We start from the raw sequence: 13647 nt of genomic DNA, 5'->3' as shown, positions 1-13647 counted from the left end.
TAATTTGATTCTGTGATTTAGTACACAGTAGTTGGATATTATGATAAAAATGGCACTCCTAGTCTTTCCAGTCACTACAAGGGTGCCAAAATAGGTCAAATCCATCCAGCGTCTAAGAAAGACCTTTCCTCTCTGAGGAAAGACAATGCACCAGCATCATATGACATTTAGAAGTTTACTACATGAAATCTGCCACATGTATAGAAAAAAAGTCCAGAGATTGACATGTAAGAATAGGTAAGTCATAAGTAAGCAAGTTTTGGGCTCATACCAGCTACTCTGAAGGTGGACTTTAAGCCTTTAACAGACCACCAAAAGTAAGAAGAATCTTATCCCGAAGCATGACAGCTGAAACAAGCTGTGTCTTAGAACAGTACATCTTCAATCTAACACCACAATCCTAAATCTGTTCTGGTTCTACAAATGCCTCTAGTTATTTCATTTTTTATCAGTGAAGAAAATGGAATAAAAAGTATTTCATACTTAACACCAAACAGACCACGTTATCCCAGAAGACGTGTTTAAATAATTTAGCTGTTAAAAGAATCTTTAACTATAAATGTACTAAATTCCAGCACAAAAGATTAACTACAAAAGAAATTAACACTGCCTTAGGAAAGAGAGATAACATTTTTCTAAAGCATTTCTAAAGCTTTTTGATATGCCAGTTTCTAGAATTATATCTGCAGAGAACTAATATTTTAAATGAGACTTTCGAAGCTGCTCAAGTTTCAAAGTAGCATTTGAGCAAGTTGGAGAACTCTGTAGGACTTGTTTTGCCTACATTAAAAAAATCTGTACACAATCTTTACCCTCTTAAAAGGCATTGCACCTATGAATCAATTGATTAATAATAAGAAAATATTCAAATTAATATTAACCTAAAAAAAAAAAAAAAAGCCAGTCCTGCTTTTATTAACACCTTTATCACATCATATCAAAGTATAACAGCATTTTCTCCCCTCAACAACTTAAGTTTCCAGGGTTTTATCACCAGTCCAAGCAGTCTGTTTGCATTCTCCAATACAAACTGACAATCTAGTGATACAGTACATTAAAAATTCTCTGTAGTATTGACTGCCTGAAGCTGATGCTCCCTTGCTAAATGCAGTGCAGTTCAATTAACAGCTCTTCAATATACAATTTAATTTTTCTTTCATCTTGATCCACAGCTGAGCTTGAAATGAGGAATGCTGGAATAGATGTACTTTAAATATTGAAGCAAGTCTTTATAAGTAAATCTATCAAACCTGTAATGATTTCTGTCATAACACGATCAAACAGATGAACCTGAGTGTCTGTGATATTCAGGTTTCTGCATTGTTTTTCTCAGTCTTATCAGGGCTTTAAATTGTTTTTCCGAGAGCAACCCCTAGAAACAGATACGCTTTCCTTTTATTTCAGTTCTCTTTGGATATAGAACTCTTTTACAGAGCTGCAGCTAAAAAGAAATAACCAACAAAAAGACAACTTTCAGATGTAAAAATCCAACTTATCACTAATTGCCCTAAAAGTGATTCCAGATCTTTCAATATTTCTCTCATTGTTCCAATAAGCAACCAGAGAACTGCATGGCACCTGGATCCATTACAGAGTCCACACACAACTGGGAGGTAAATAATTCTAGATACATTTTCCTGCTACAGTATGAATATACAAAGTACACTTGATATTTTCTCTAGATATTTCTGCTATTTTACAGAAGAATTTAAGGTTAATTTAACCAGGACAGAATGAAATATTGCATTTCAAAGTTGCTCTAAGTGGGACACTGCTGAAGGAAGCTATTAATATCTCTTACAGTGTGCATGCTCAAGGAAATGTTGTGAATCAGCTCATTTCTCCTAGGTATACTACACAGCTCTCAAAATGGTAAGATTTACTACTGTTCATCAGAAAGGAAAACACCCCAAGCTAAAGGCATTTTCTACTCCTTAAACACATCCACAAAAAACAAACTTGACAACACTTACTGCCTTAGGTATCACCACTGATGTTGGTGTCTCTCCCAACAAGCTGGAGACGAGCTCAAGTAAGAGAGGCTTCACTCAGCGCACACAAGCAGCGTTAGAAGCACAGTAATCAGTTGCAGATGAATCCAGTCAACTGCCTTTTCCCAAGCGGTACATTAATGCACAGTGAAATATAGAGGTTTACCACATTTGTTTTCACATTTCTAACAGTACGAGTTGAGATTCTAAGCTTTTATTAGTCATTACACTTTGCACATTTAATTATTTTATCTACATTGCCACTTCAGTGTTTTAGGATATATCAACTGGTCTGCTAATCATCACCATTTGCTTTTTCCCTTTAATTCTAGTCCTACATTTAAAATATGCAACTCAGTACTCTATTTTAAATTGTCAGTGAAATAACATTCTGCATTTACAGTAATTAACTCATCATTACTTTGAATAACTACACTAATTGGTATGCTCTACAAACCTGCAACACTGCAGAATTAAAAATAAACATAACAAAGATATAATTTACAGCTAATCCATACTTACAATTAAAGTTAGTTTCTAGATTTATTTCATTCTATTATTTTTTATTAGCTACAACAGACAGTAAATGGGGTGTACCACGTTCTGCTTTGCAAACACCTAGATTATAAAACATAATTACACAAATTAATTAGAAATGAGTATATACATTCATGTCTTTGTTTGTAACCATATCATATTAAACATGACTCCATTTACGAGCAGTTCCTAAAAATGATAAAATAGTGGGACCAAGTACAACTTTAAAGTTCCCTGACCACACAAGGCATAAACATCACCTGGAACAGAATTCACTACCACATAAATTCTCCAGATGTCCCATTCTGAGTTTGCAGATAGGTGAGCACACAGGTTGCTCTCCAGCACAGTGGACTAGCATTTCCACAAGAGCTCCCAGCATTCAGCGTACCACAGCTGAATCCAAGCCCTGCCTGAAGCATTCCCTTATTGCTTTCTGTATCTTCTTCCCCACCTCTTCACAAGGGTTCATGGATGTCTAATGAAGCTTCAGGTCCCTTCAGTTCAATGCTTTCAGCTATGTAATGAGCCTAAGGATCCTTACCCTCCATTGAAGTTTGCTTCTAAACACAGGTGCAGAAGTTGTTAGACAAGGAAGTACAGACAGACTGCATACACCTTGGCTCCTTGGGAATTTGGATCTCTTCCAATAAGAGGGAAATGCACTTTCCTTGCCACATCTATAACACAATTACACTGCTATAGCATTCCATGTAAGCATGAAGCTGCACCACTGCAAAATAAGATATCAGCCATAAGCTTACTTTTAGCAACTTATTTGTATCTTCTGCGATTCATAAAGAGTGTAAACAAAGACAACTAAATTGGATCAAATAACACCTCACCATCCAAGCAGTCTACCACATATGAAGTTGTACCTGTAGCATACATCTCATCTAAGGTTTCTGGAGGTGCCTAGCATGGTGCATCCTGGGCATTTACAATTAGCTCTTTGTAATCACCATCACCACACATTCAAGGCCTAGAAGACCTGAAAGTGTCTCAGTTAAAACCAGTTGGGTCACAAAGTATCCCTCATGACAGTTATAGAATAACAGAAGTCCAGAATTACCCTATAGGTTACCAAACTGGCATTGACATACTGCTGAGAAGCCAGAGCACCTGAAAGAGGCATCTGCAAAGAGCAAATCTAAGGTAAAGGCATTCTCAGATGTATTTTCCTACTTAAAGTTAAAATAATAATTTAAAAGCACATTTATGAAAGTAAAATTATATATATATATATACATATATATATATATATATATTCAGAGAGTTATTCCAGATTTAAGTGATTTGTGGATTGCTATACGTGCCTCCAGCAAAACTATTCCAAAATACCCCCAAATATTCATTTAATTGAATTAATTCAATGTCTCTAATTGATGTGTAATGTTTACTCTTGATGTTAAGGGTGTATCTCAGTGATCTCAAACCACAAGTGAAGAAAAAATTCAGTGAACTGTTACTTCTTTTTATCCACAACAGAAAGTTATAGTCTGAGTAATAAAGCTTGCACAAAATGATGCGTTATCTGTATTAGGATAAATTAATAGTGGCTTAGAGCAAAAATTGAACTATTTAGACTGCATTTTCAATTTTTTCTCATGAATATTCTCCCATAAATAGGGTACTAATAATGGAATGCATTACAGCTTAAAAAACTCTAGGAAAGGACATATTTCCTCACTGCACAGGTAGCATCTCATCCAACCCACTCCACTTCAGAGCTCTTACACAGCAAGTATAAAGTGAAAGCCAAAATTAATATTTAACATAACAAATGACATTTAAACGTAATGCATGCTTTCCCCTCTAGCACAAACAGGAAAGCACATACATGAAGCACTTCCTTCCGAGACATAAAACAGAAAGCAACAACAAAGATCTTTAAATTGCATTGCGTCATAATGAAGGAGCAGTTGTACCTGGCATGCAGTCCCTCAGCACAGCCCTAATAAATCTCAGTAACATCACTTCAGAGTTGTTGGTTTTGTTTCTTCAAAAGCACCCAACAAGCAGAGGAAAACACAATCACCTTTCACATCTGATATTTAATAACACAAATTATCTCAGATATTGGCAGGTTTCTCTGCGCTTGCCAATTATATGGAGAAAAAACTAAAATACTGCCTGCTACAAAAACATTCAAACATATGAATATTTAGAGTTTGACCCAAAACACTTGAAGGAAACCTAAAATTAGTGTATTCAGAAGGCTTTGGAGATAGACCTTCCAGTGAATAAGGTAATGTGCTTTTATACTTTTAAACAGAAGCTCAACTTTGATATACTTCAGGCTTACAGCCTCTTATTAAATGAAGCACCATATGTATTTTCAGCAGAAAGTTATTTCTAATCCCTGGGATCCAAAAACAATTATAACTCCAAAAACACAATCACTGAGATGCCTCTCTGTTTTATTCTTAGGAATCCAAGGAAAGAACAACACATGCTAGGTTAGCAACAGGTATGTGTTTCACTTGACAAATAAAGCTACCTTTTACCACAAGGCATTCGGTTTCTTCAGCAAAGTGCTGCAAGACTGATGACCATTCAGTTATTACCAGATAAATATCCTGTTTAAAAGTAATGCTATCAGATACCCCGCTTTATTCACTTGTAATAATTACCTAAAACTGATTTTTCTCTGTGAAAATCAGTTACACAAAAATCTTTGAGATCCTGAATATAAATGTACTTCATTTACTTTTTTATAAAATTAAAGCAAAGCACCAATTTGGGGACAAAATGACCCACTGGATTTCACCATGACTTTCATAAAAATTATCACAGTACGTATTAAATAATTAGTGAGAAAGAATGCTGCCTGTTAGTTTTAAAATGCAGAGAATGAAACTCATTGCAGAAGCAAAAGAGGGCCAATAATATAATTACAACACTATGCCTGTATAGTCTGAGTTAATGCTTTTATTTGACATTGCAAGGCTATGCTTTCTCCCATGAGCCTCAATGAAGACAAGGTTCACTCTAATTGGTTCCAAAGCACAGCCTACCAACAACAGCCTTCCTCAAGACCAGGAATGGTAATTTCCACACGACTGTAAATAGTGTTTGCAAACAATACAAACATGGTAATAAGAGGCTAGGTGGGTAATTAATGTGGTTACAAAGCAGCTTATTTGCATTTTTATTTAAAACTGCCTTCTTTAAAAAGCAGCTCAGATTTCTTTCTGCAAAAGGAGCCTTGGTTAAGGAATAGAGCAGTAATTACTCTCTTTAGGGGTTCTTTTATACATCCTTTAGGGAATTAGAATGAAAAGATAAGCAGAATTATAAAGGGAATCATGTAAAATATGAAATGCACTATAAACACTTAGTACTGTATTTACCATAAGCTAGCTTGTCTTCTTCATTAATGGAATATATTACAAGCTTCCGTTACAATCAGATTAATTGTAAAGATGGCTTAGAAAAAAAAAATATTATAACCCCTTCTATACTCCCCGAACTTGCAGTTACAAAACTAGTGATAATACAACTCAGTATATGTAATAATGTATCAACCTGGACCCTATCAAATAGGAGTTTTCAGTTTCAGCAACACAACATAGTTCTGGATGATAGAATCTGGGAGAGAAAGGCTCAGACAGAAATCAAACTCAAGTCACACCAGTACAAGTACTGAGAACACCAAACTTCACCCTATCAGTTAAAAGGCCAAAGACTATGATCTTTTTCAAGATAGGTATCTAGAGAGATTTTTAACAATGTTGAGTAAATAGCATTTTCTGGTGCCGTTTTGTTGTAGAGTAAGCATGAAATGCAGTTTTAAAGCAAGGGAGGGAGTAACTTAAGTTCTGTACTAAGAAGCTAATACAGCATTTAAATAGTGTTATGACAACTAACTGCACATCTTGCAATCTCATCACAGTGACTTCTTGGTTTCTATCCGTTGTCTACAGCAACATGAATTAATCCATCAGCACAAAATTCCACAACACGAGCTTAAAGACAGAACATAAACTATGTGTTCCATACCATCCTCACAATCTCTTCCACAAAGTATAAAAATGAAGAAATTTACCTTTTTTACAAAAAATTTCCTTCGCACATAAAGAACTCAGTTGTGCTAAACCACTTCCAACAACCCTCCACATTTTGCCAGACATTACTAAACTCTCTCCTGCATTTATTATGTTACCATCATTCGAGAAGTGATCATTCCTAAAAGAAAATAAATTTTTAAATACCCGTTCAACAACATCTGTTTATGACTATTTCCTTAATTCTCATTTATTAAATTAGAGCAGAGATCTGAGAACATTTAGTACTAAAGTCTTTGCTTGCCAGCAGCACAATAGAAATCAATGCAACTGTGCAGAGTAGCGAGTACAAAATATGAGGAAAAGCTAAACTCTGCAAAGGACAGAACGGAAATGGGTACCATGCAGTTCTCCTGCACATTGCCACGTACATGCAAATGCCAAACAAATCCATGTTTCACTGAGTACATTTTAGCAACAAATAAAAATTTTCATTTTCTAGGAACACTTTCAAGTAGATAAAAGCCAAAATACCCTTTTGAGAACTCTTCCTTTTTTAATCCACTTTCACACGTACCATACGTTGTTATGAATCATAAACATCAAGTATATAAGAATCAAAATAATTCCAAGTTCCTACTACAATACTGAGAAATTAAACATGCATCACATTAATTAAACATATTTTATTTATCCATGTTTACTGGAAATATAAGCCACGTGAGCGCTTAAATGCTTGGCAGACGTATTCCAAATCCTTGAAGTCTCTGCCATTCACTCACAATGACCACAGTCTGCTTTACATTTTATAAATGTAATTATTTTAAAATATCAGAGCATTTATCTGGACAGTAAAACTCTGCCTGTTATACAGCAATGGTGTGGGGCAAACTCCAGACCAGGACGTAGGCATGGAGCTATTCAGCTGCAGCCGGTGCATCAACTCTTGTGCAAGTGACATCAGTATTCAGAAGGATGCCCATCCTTAAAAGTTAGGGACTTAACACATCTGCTATATAATTCAGACACTGTTTTACAGTGGTTTCATTGCTAACCATAAAAACAGTAACAGTGGAACTGTATAAACAAACTGAACAGTGTTTTTACTGTAAAACATGCATGTAATATAAATATTTGCCTTTCCCTTTTCTCAGCATCTGTAATGAGAGCAAATTCATGCCATATGTTTATAGTGTATAAAAAATAGATCTTAACAATCCATCCATGCAAACATTGGTTAAACTGTTTAATGTTTTTAACTGGGAGTTTTTCAAAACATGAATTTCCTCCCAAATCACTCAAAAGCTTCGAGCTCTTGTTCGTTGCTACACTCAGCCATTTTTAGCAGTTTTTAGATGGATCTGGCAGAAGCAGCTGAAGATCTTAGATTTCTCACAGATGGCAAGATCAATAGCTCTGACAGGTGAGACATTCCATGTGGATAGCTACAGACCCAACACACACCTGCACGCAGGAACAAACTGCCACCTCAGAACACATTAGGAGACTTCAAAATGCTACATCAACTGCTTACTAGCACCTTATACTAACAGAGTAATAGCAGACTGCATTATACTCAGTTTTGATCAGTGCTGCATATGCATGCTACTTCTGCTTCAAATTACGCCTATTATTTAACAGTGTATTTTCCACCTGCACCCAGAAAATAACTTTGCAACACACATCCCTTTCATGAGCCGTCTCAGCTGAGCACATTCCTCACAGGAACTCACTGAACTCCTTAACATTATGGCCAAAATCATTCCAAATGGTCTCAACCAGTATCAGCAACAGTAACACCTAAATAAGACCAACAGGATCCATTCTCTGATAGTAAGATAAGGGTTGATTCTATTCAAATTGCAGTTAATTGAAAGATTCCCTCATTTCAAAAAGACCCGTATCACACTCAAAAAATATTCACATTCAGCAATGGCAGTAATTTGTTATTTGAGCACGTACGGCCTCTTCCTACAAGGGCTTTTCCCCATAGCAAGGTTTGGATAATTCCTTTTATCTTGGTGCTTCAGCACGGCCACTATTCAAAGCACCAGGGGATGTACACTATGCTGCAATGATGTGCACACCACTAACGCATAGCTTTGGAACATCATTCCTAGAAACAATACTATTCCTTATTACAAAAAAAAAATGACAGTAATGGAATAATATTTTCACAGGAATGTGTGCTCTACAATACAATATTCAAAGAGATTATTTAAGACCTTTCATTTCACACCCCTATGAAACCCTAATTCTGTACTCAGTAAGAGACTGTGGCTTCATTCCATAGTTATCACACATCCAAAGACATTTTTCTGTAAGCATGTGTTACTAATCATGATGAGATGACGCCACTGTATCATCCACTTGAGTACATTTCCAGTAACAACTTATTTTATTGGTTCTAACAGTCTCAGTATGGAAGGTATGTATTGAAGTTTGACTGATTTATAGATATGGCTCTGAAAATTTAACATCCAATATATAGAAAATGATTTTTTTGTTGTTGTAGTTGCTTCAAATTAGCATCCATTACTTTTGAGAGATCAGAATAACATTTCACAGAGCTGCTTTTATCTGTATTCCCGGTACATACATGAAGAACAATAATCCAGGGACACCAGCATTTGGGTAATGAGTCCTTCTTCCTTGAGGAGAAAACAAGAGTACTCAACACATGAAAAATTGTGCCCATGTTCTCTGTAAGTGCACCCAATTTGCTTCTTATCTCTCTGTTCTTTGCAAAATTACAATCGGAATACAAAGACTTAGTTATCAGGTTTTAATTTAATTCAGTTACTTAATCAGCAAGAATATAAATCACTCATTAGGTGGAGAATACTTGGGGGGAAAGAAATATAGCAAGTAGCCGTGTTTTCCTTGTTGGTTTTCTTCATAGGCATTCTCTCTTGTCTTGTCACATCTACACCTTGTAATTTACTACACATAAAAGAAATCCACATTTTCTTTTTACATTTTAATCTAATCTTTGATGTTTAGCTGTAGGCTTAACACTGAGGAATGATTACAAAAGAAATATTATACTTTTTTAATATGATATATTTAACTTGCGATTTATCTTTTAATATCTATTTCAGAGACTATTTGACAGGAGTAAATAAACGAGGGCTTCCTGGCAAGAAAAGCCATGATTTATGAAACATTTTATTATTCGTTCCCTTAAGAACTTTCTTGAGAATACCACTAACGTCATGAGCTATGCACTCCTATCCCACCATCTTACTCATAGTCAATTAGAAAATTATATCAATAATAATGTAAAATAAATTACCTAGCTTCTCTTCCCAAAGCATAGATTTCAATGTTTGTCAAAGCATCTGTGTACAAACAGCACTGCAGTGTTTTTCATTAAGCCTTAAAGTCAATTAAGCTACGAATTGGAACAATCATTCCTCCTTTGCAAAGTATTGATATTTTTTTCTTGGCTGCTTTCAAGCCTTTTCACTACTCAAGGAGAGATTTATGTTTGACAATTTCTTTCTGATTAAAATGAATCATAACTCTAGAATTCTAATTTCCTCTTTTCTGAGCAAGAAATTATCAAACAGTTTTAAATTGATTTTGAATGTCATCGTGCATGAACAACATTCATTTTCAAGATATCAACTGCAAAGCTATGCTGATCTCTTTTATCTGCTTTTACACACTCTCTCTTGCTTTCTCTCCATACATTTAAAGACATTAAATTGTACAAATATAATATACCTTTCTAAAAAAATTATATATGACAGACTAGCTCCATCAGTCACATTAAAACTTGTCACAATGCTTTACATACAAAGCAATTACTTCTCTATTTGCAACATTAGCAAAAAAATGCACTTCAGTAGGAAAATAAGTGGAACACTGCAGCTTGTGAATAAATGCCAGTTATCTAAAGTAGTTTGCAGGTTTCTATGGCTCATCCTTGGACAAGCAGCTCCACCTTCCTATAAAGCAGCTCTTTTGACACAGTTTTCTAGATTTGTCTCCAGTAGTCAAATAAGATCAGTGAAAATTTGCTTAAAAATAACCAGAATAATAGGAAAAAAAACCTTTTCTCTCATCATTTCTCTTTCTTTCTCTAAATCCTGAAAACTGGATTTTTGGTGCACGTAGCTTTCCAATTTTCACACATAACCTTAATTTTCAACTTTTACCACGTAGGTCACTCCAAAAGTAATGCCTCCTGTAGTTTCCATTGAAATAAACAACAAAGAGCACAATAACACTATTCCATGGAGAAAATCCTCAGCTACAACATGCTGTTTTTCAGCATCATTGCCATCATTCATTCTGCATTTTTGCCAGGAATGAAGAGCTGCAACCTGTATTTATAACATTCTGCACCAGTAGAGGTGACCCACTATTGCTGTCACTGATGCTGAAATGCCCCACCCACCACCTCACTGTGCTCACATGCAGTGCTTGGCCTCCATAAACATTCAGCAAGTTATGAATGCCAACAAGTGCCATCTTTACAGCATGGAGAAATACAGTTTCACCTCTTGGTCGTATCGGCACTTCCATGTCAGACATCAATTTGTCAGATTGCCACTAGATAGTGGTACAAAATTGGAAATAGCATCAGTTTACATACTTTGAATTATTTTGTCTTCTTGCTAAGACCTCCAGTTGCTTCTTTCATAAGGAATTGCAATGCTCCGTGGGATGACAAGTTTTAAGGCATACTGTTCCACAGAAGAGCCAGCACTGTGTACACATGCCTTTTGGTAAGATATTTGTTATAATTAAAGATATTTTATTTCCAACATGGTACACTCAAGGCACAACAGCACACCAGCATTCCACACAGCAACAATTTTATGAGTTGTAAAAATGTACTTCTGCAAATTAGAAGAAAATTTGGGTTTGGACATTCAGTTGAAATGCAGGAACTTATTTAACAAATTTCTACACTTCAACATATTGCACAAAGACTGTATTTATAGCACAGCCCAGAAACAAATTGAATGCAAGCAGGTAGCATAACTGCTGCCAAAAACATTGTGCAAAATGAAAGTGAAGCTTTGTAAGGCTGCATCTTAAACAGCTTTTCTTTTTTCTTTTTTTAATTGATTCCAAATTGAAAAGTAAAGCTCAAGTAAGCCCATTTCCTTTTAATCATTTTGCTTTCCCTAGAAACGAGGGAGACAAAACACTGTGGATATTTTGAAGTTCTGTTTAGCACAGTACTTCCAGCCACATTTGGATGACTCATCTGAACCTTATAGCAGAGACTGTTAACATTTTTCTGGAACTTAAATTTTAGGAAAGAATTATCTATTAACAACTTCCTGGTCTGTTCTGACATCTATTAGCTAAAATATAACATTTTATGTCAATATTTTAATATTAGTATCAATTAACCAAATTAATCTTTGTCTCTGTTTTCAATAAACAGGGCAAGTTTTGTGTTTTCCTCAAGATTGCTTACAATTTGATGTAAATTTTAAGCTTCTTGTAATTCATCAACTAATTCTCTCCTGGTTACACATTCCAAGTAATTAAAGTTCAGTAATAACTTATTCTTTCTGCTCCAGCACCTGCATTTCATTTGTTTATTTTCCCAGAGTCATAAATCTGAAGGACTGTCAAAGTGCCATAATATTAGCGCAATAATCAAAGTTAATTAGTCCCCCTTAATAAACAACAACAAAGCCATTACAAAGATGCATTGAAGGTTTTCCAGCTACCCAGTTTACAGATGAGATTATTTTCTGAACAATTAGAATTTGAAAACTGTTAGTAAATAAGTGTAGTGCTTCTGAAGTAATTTGAAATTCAGCGATCTTCTCTCAATTACAAATTCATTAACTTCTGGTGAAGAAATACAAGCTCTAAAACTAGTACTCCTAAACTCACATGGCCTTCAAAATGCTTAAGATAAGCTTAGAATTAAGGGAGCAGAGTGGTATTTTACACTAAAATGACTTTTATCCTAAGTTAAAATAAATAAATAAATAGAATGGCTTGGGTTGGAAGGAATCTCAAAGATCATCTAATTTCAATCCCCTGCCACAGACAGGTTTGCCAGCCACTATATCAGGCAATAGATGAGGCTACCCAGTGCCCATCCAGCCTGGCCTGGAACACCTCCACACACTCACCAACAGAATATCTCCAAACCCTTCCCCACAGGAAGGAAACAGACAGGAAAACTTCAAGCCTCGTGCCCTGTGCTCACCCATAAAGGAAATCTCTTAGAATTTCACATCATTGAAACAAACAGATAGCTTTATCATAAAGTATGGAAAAGAAGATATTTTTGCCTCTCAATTCTTTTCTGTAAGTCATTAAAGTCATCCAAGCAAGAGAATATGATCTAAAGCCAAAGACTTTGTTTCTTCAAGAAAATCATTACAAAAATTAGCGGCATTATAAGCATTACTTGTTTGGAAAGTAAGCTAGCGTTGTTTGTTTGTTTTGAACTAATAAATATCTGTAGACTAACTACGTGTAAATATTAGTAATACAGATGCCACTCCATATCCTCTCAGAGCAGCCAAAATATTTTCAGAGATTGAGAAATAGAGCTAGAACATTCATCACTATAGTTCTAGCAGGACAAAAATGAAATTCCAAGAACTTGACCTTGAAGTTTATTACTTAGTGCATACAGGGCTGTATCAAGAGATTAACTCCTAAAGTCAGCAACCAAAGCAAGCTTGGACAAAACAAGCCTTACTAGCAAGTAGATGTTTGCATGAGGAATAAATTAAGAACACTGAAAACATTACAATAAGGGCCTTAGAAGACACCCCCCCCACATCTCCCCCCCCCAAAAAAAAAAAAAAAGAAATTAGGGAGAGGCGAGCTAGGAGTCAAAGAAACAAGGGAATAGAAGGCACTGAAGGGCTTGTATGTGCATAACAAAATGGAAGAAAAATGAATGAAAGAGGGAAGAAATATGAAGGAACTGAGACAAACTACCTGTAGCAGTGGAGTTTTGCCTGATGGACACAGAAAAGAGAAAAACACCTTTGGTTTTCAAGAAGTATAAGAATGATTCTCTGTAATCTCCCATAGTACAAAAACTAAAGGCAAACAAATGGCTGTCTGATACCTCAATGAGTACATTCTTCTTCAGCTTGTTACAGACTTTGGTT

General features: G+C 35.4%; 1 protein-coding gene across 1 annotated transcript in view; it reads right to left on the bottom strand.

Moving 5' to 3' along the window:
• WWOX (WW domain containing oxidoreductase) overlaps nt 1-13647 on the bottom strand; it is a 438054-nt gene that overhangs the window by 401299 nt on the left and 23108 nt on the right. The window lies entirely within an intron of this gene.

The sequence above is a fragment of the Coturnix japonica genome, chromosome 6 (genome assembly GCF_054131305.1).
Source record: "Coturnix japonica strain WE chromosome 6, WE-NBRP24, whole genome shotgun sequence".
NCBI classification, from domain to species: Eukaryota; Metazoa; Chordata; class Aves; order Galliformes; family Phasianidae; genus Coturnix; species Coturnix japonica.
This window is presented reverse-complemented; position numbering and strand designations above follow the sequence as displayed.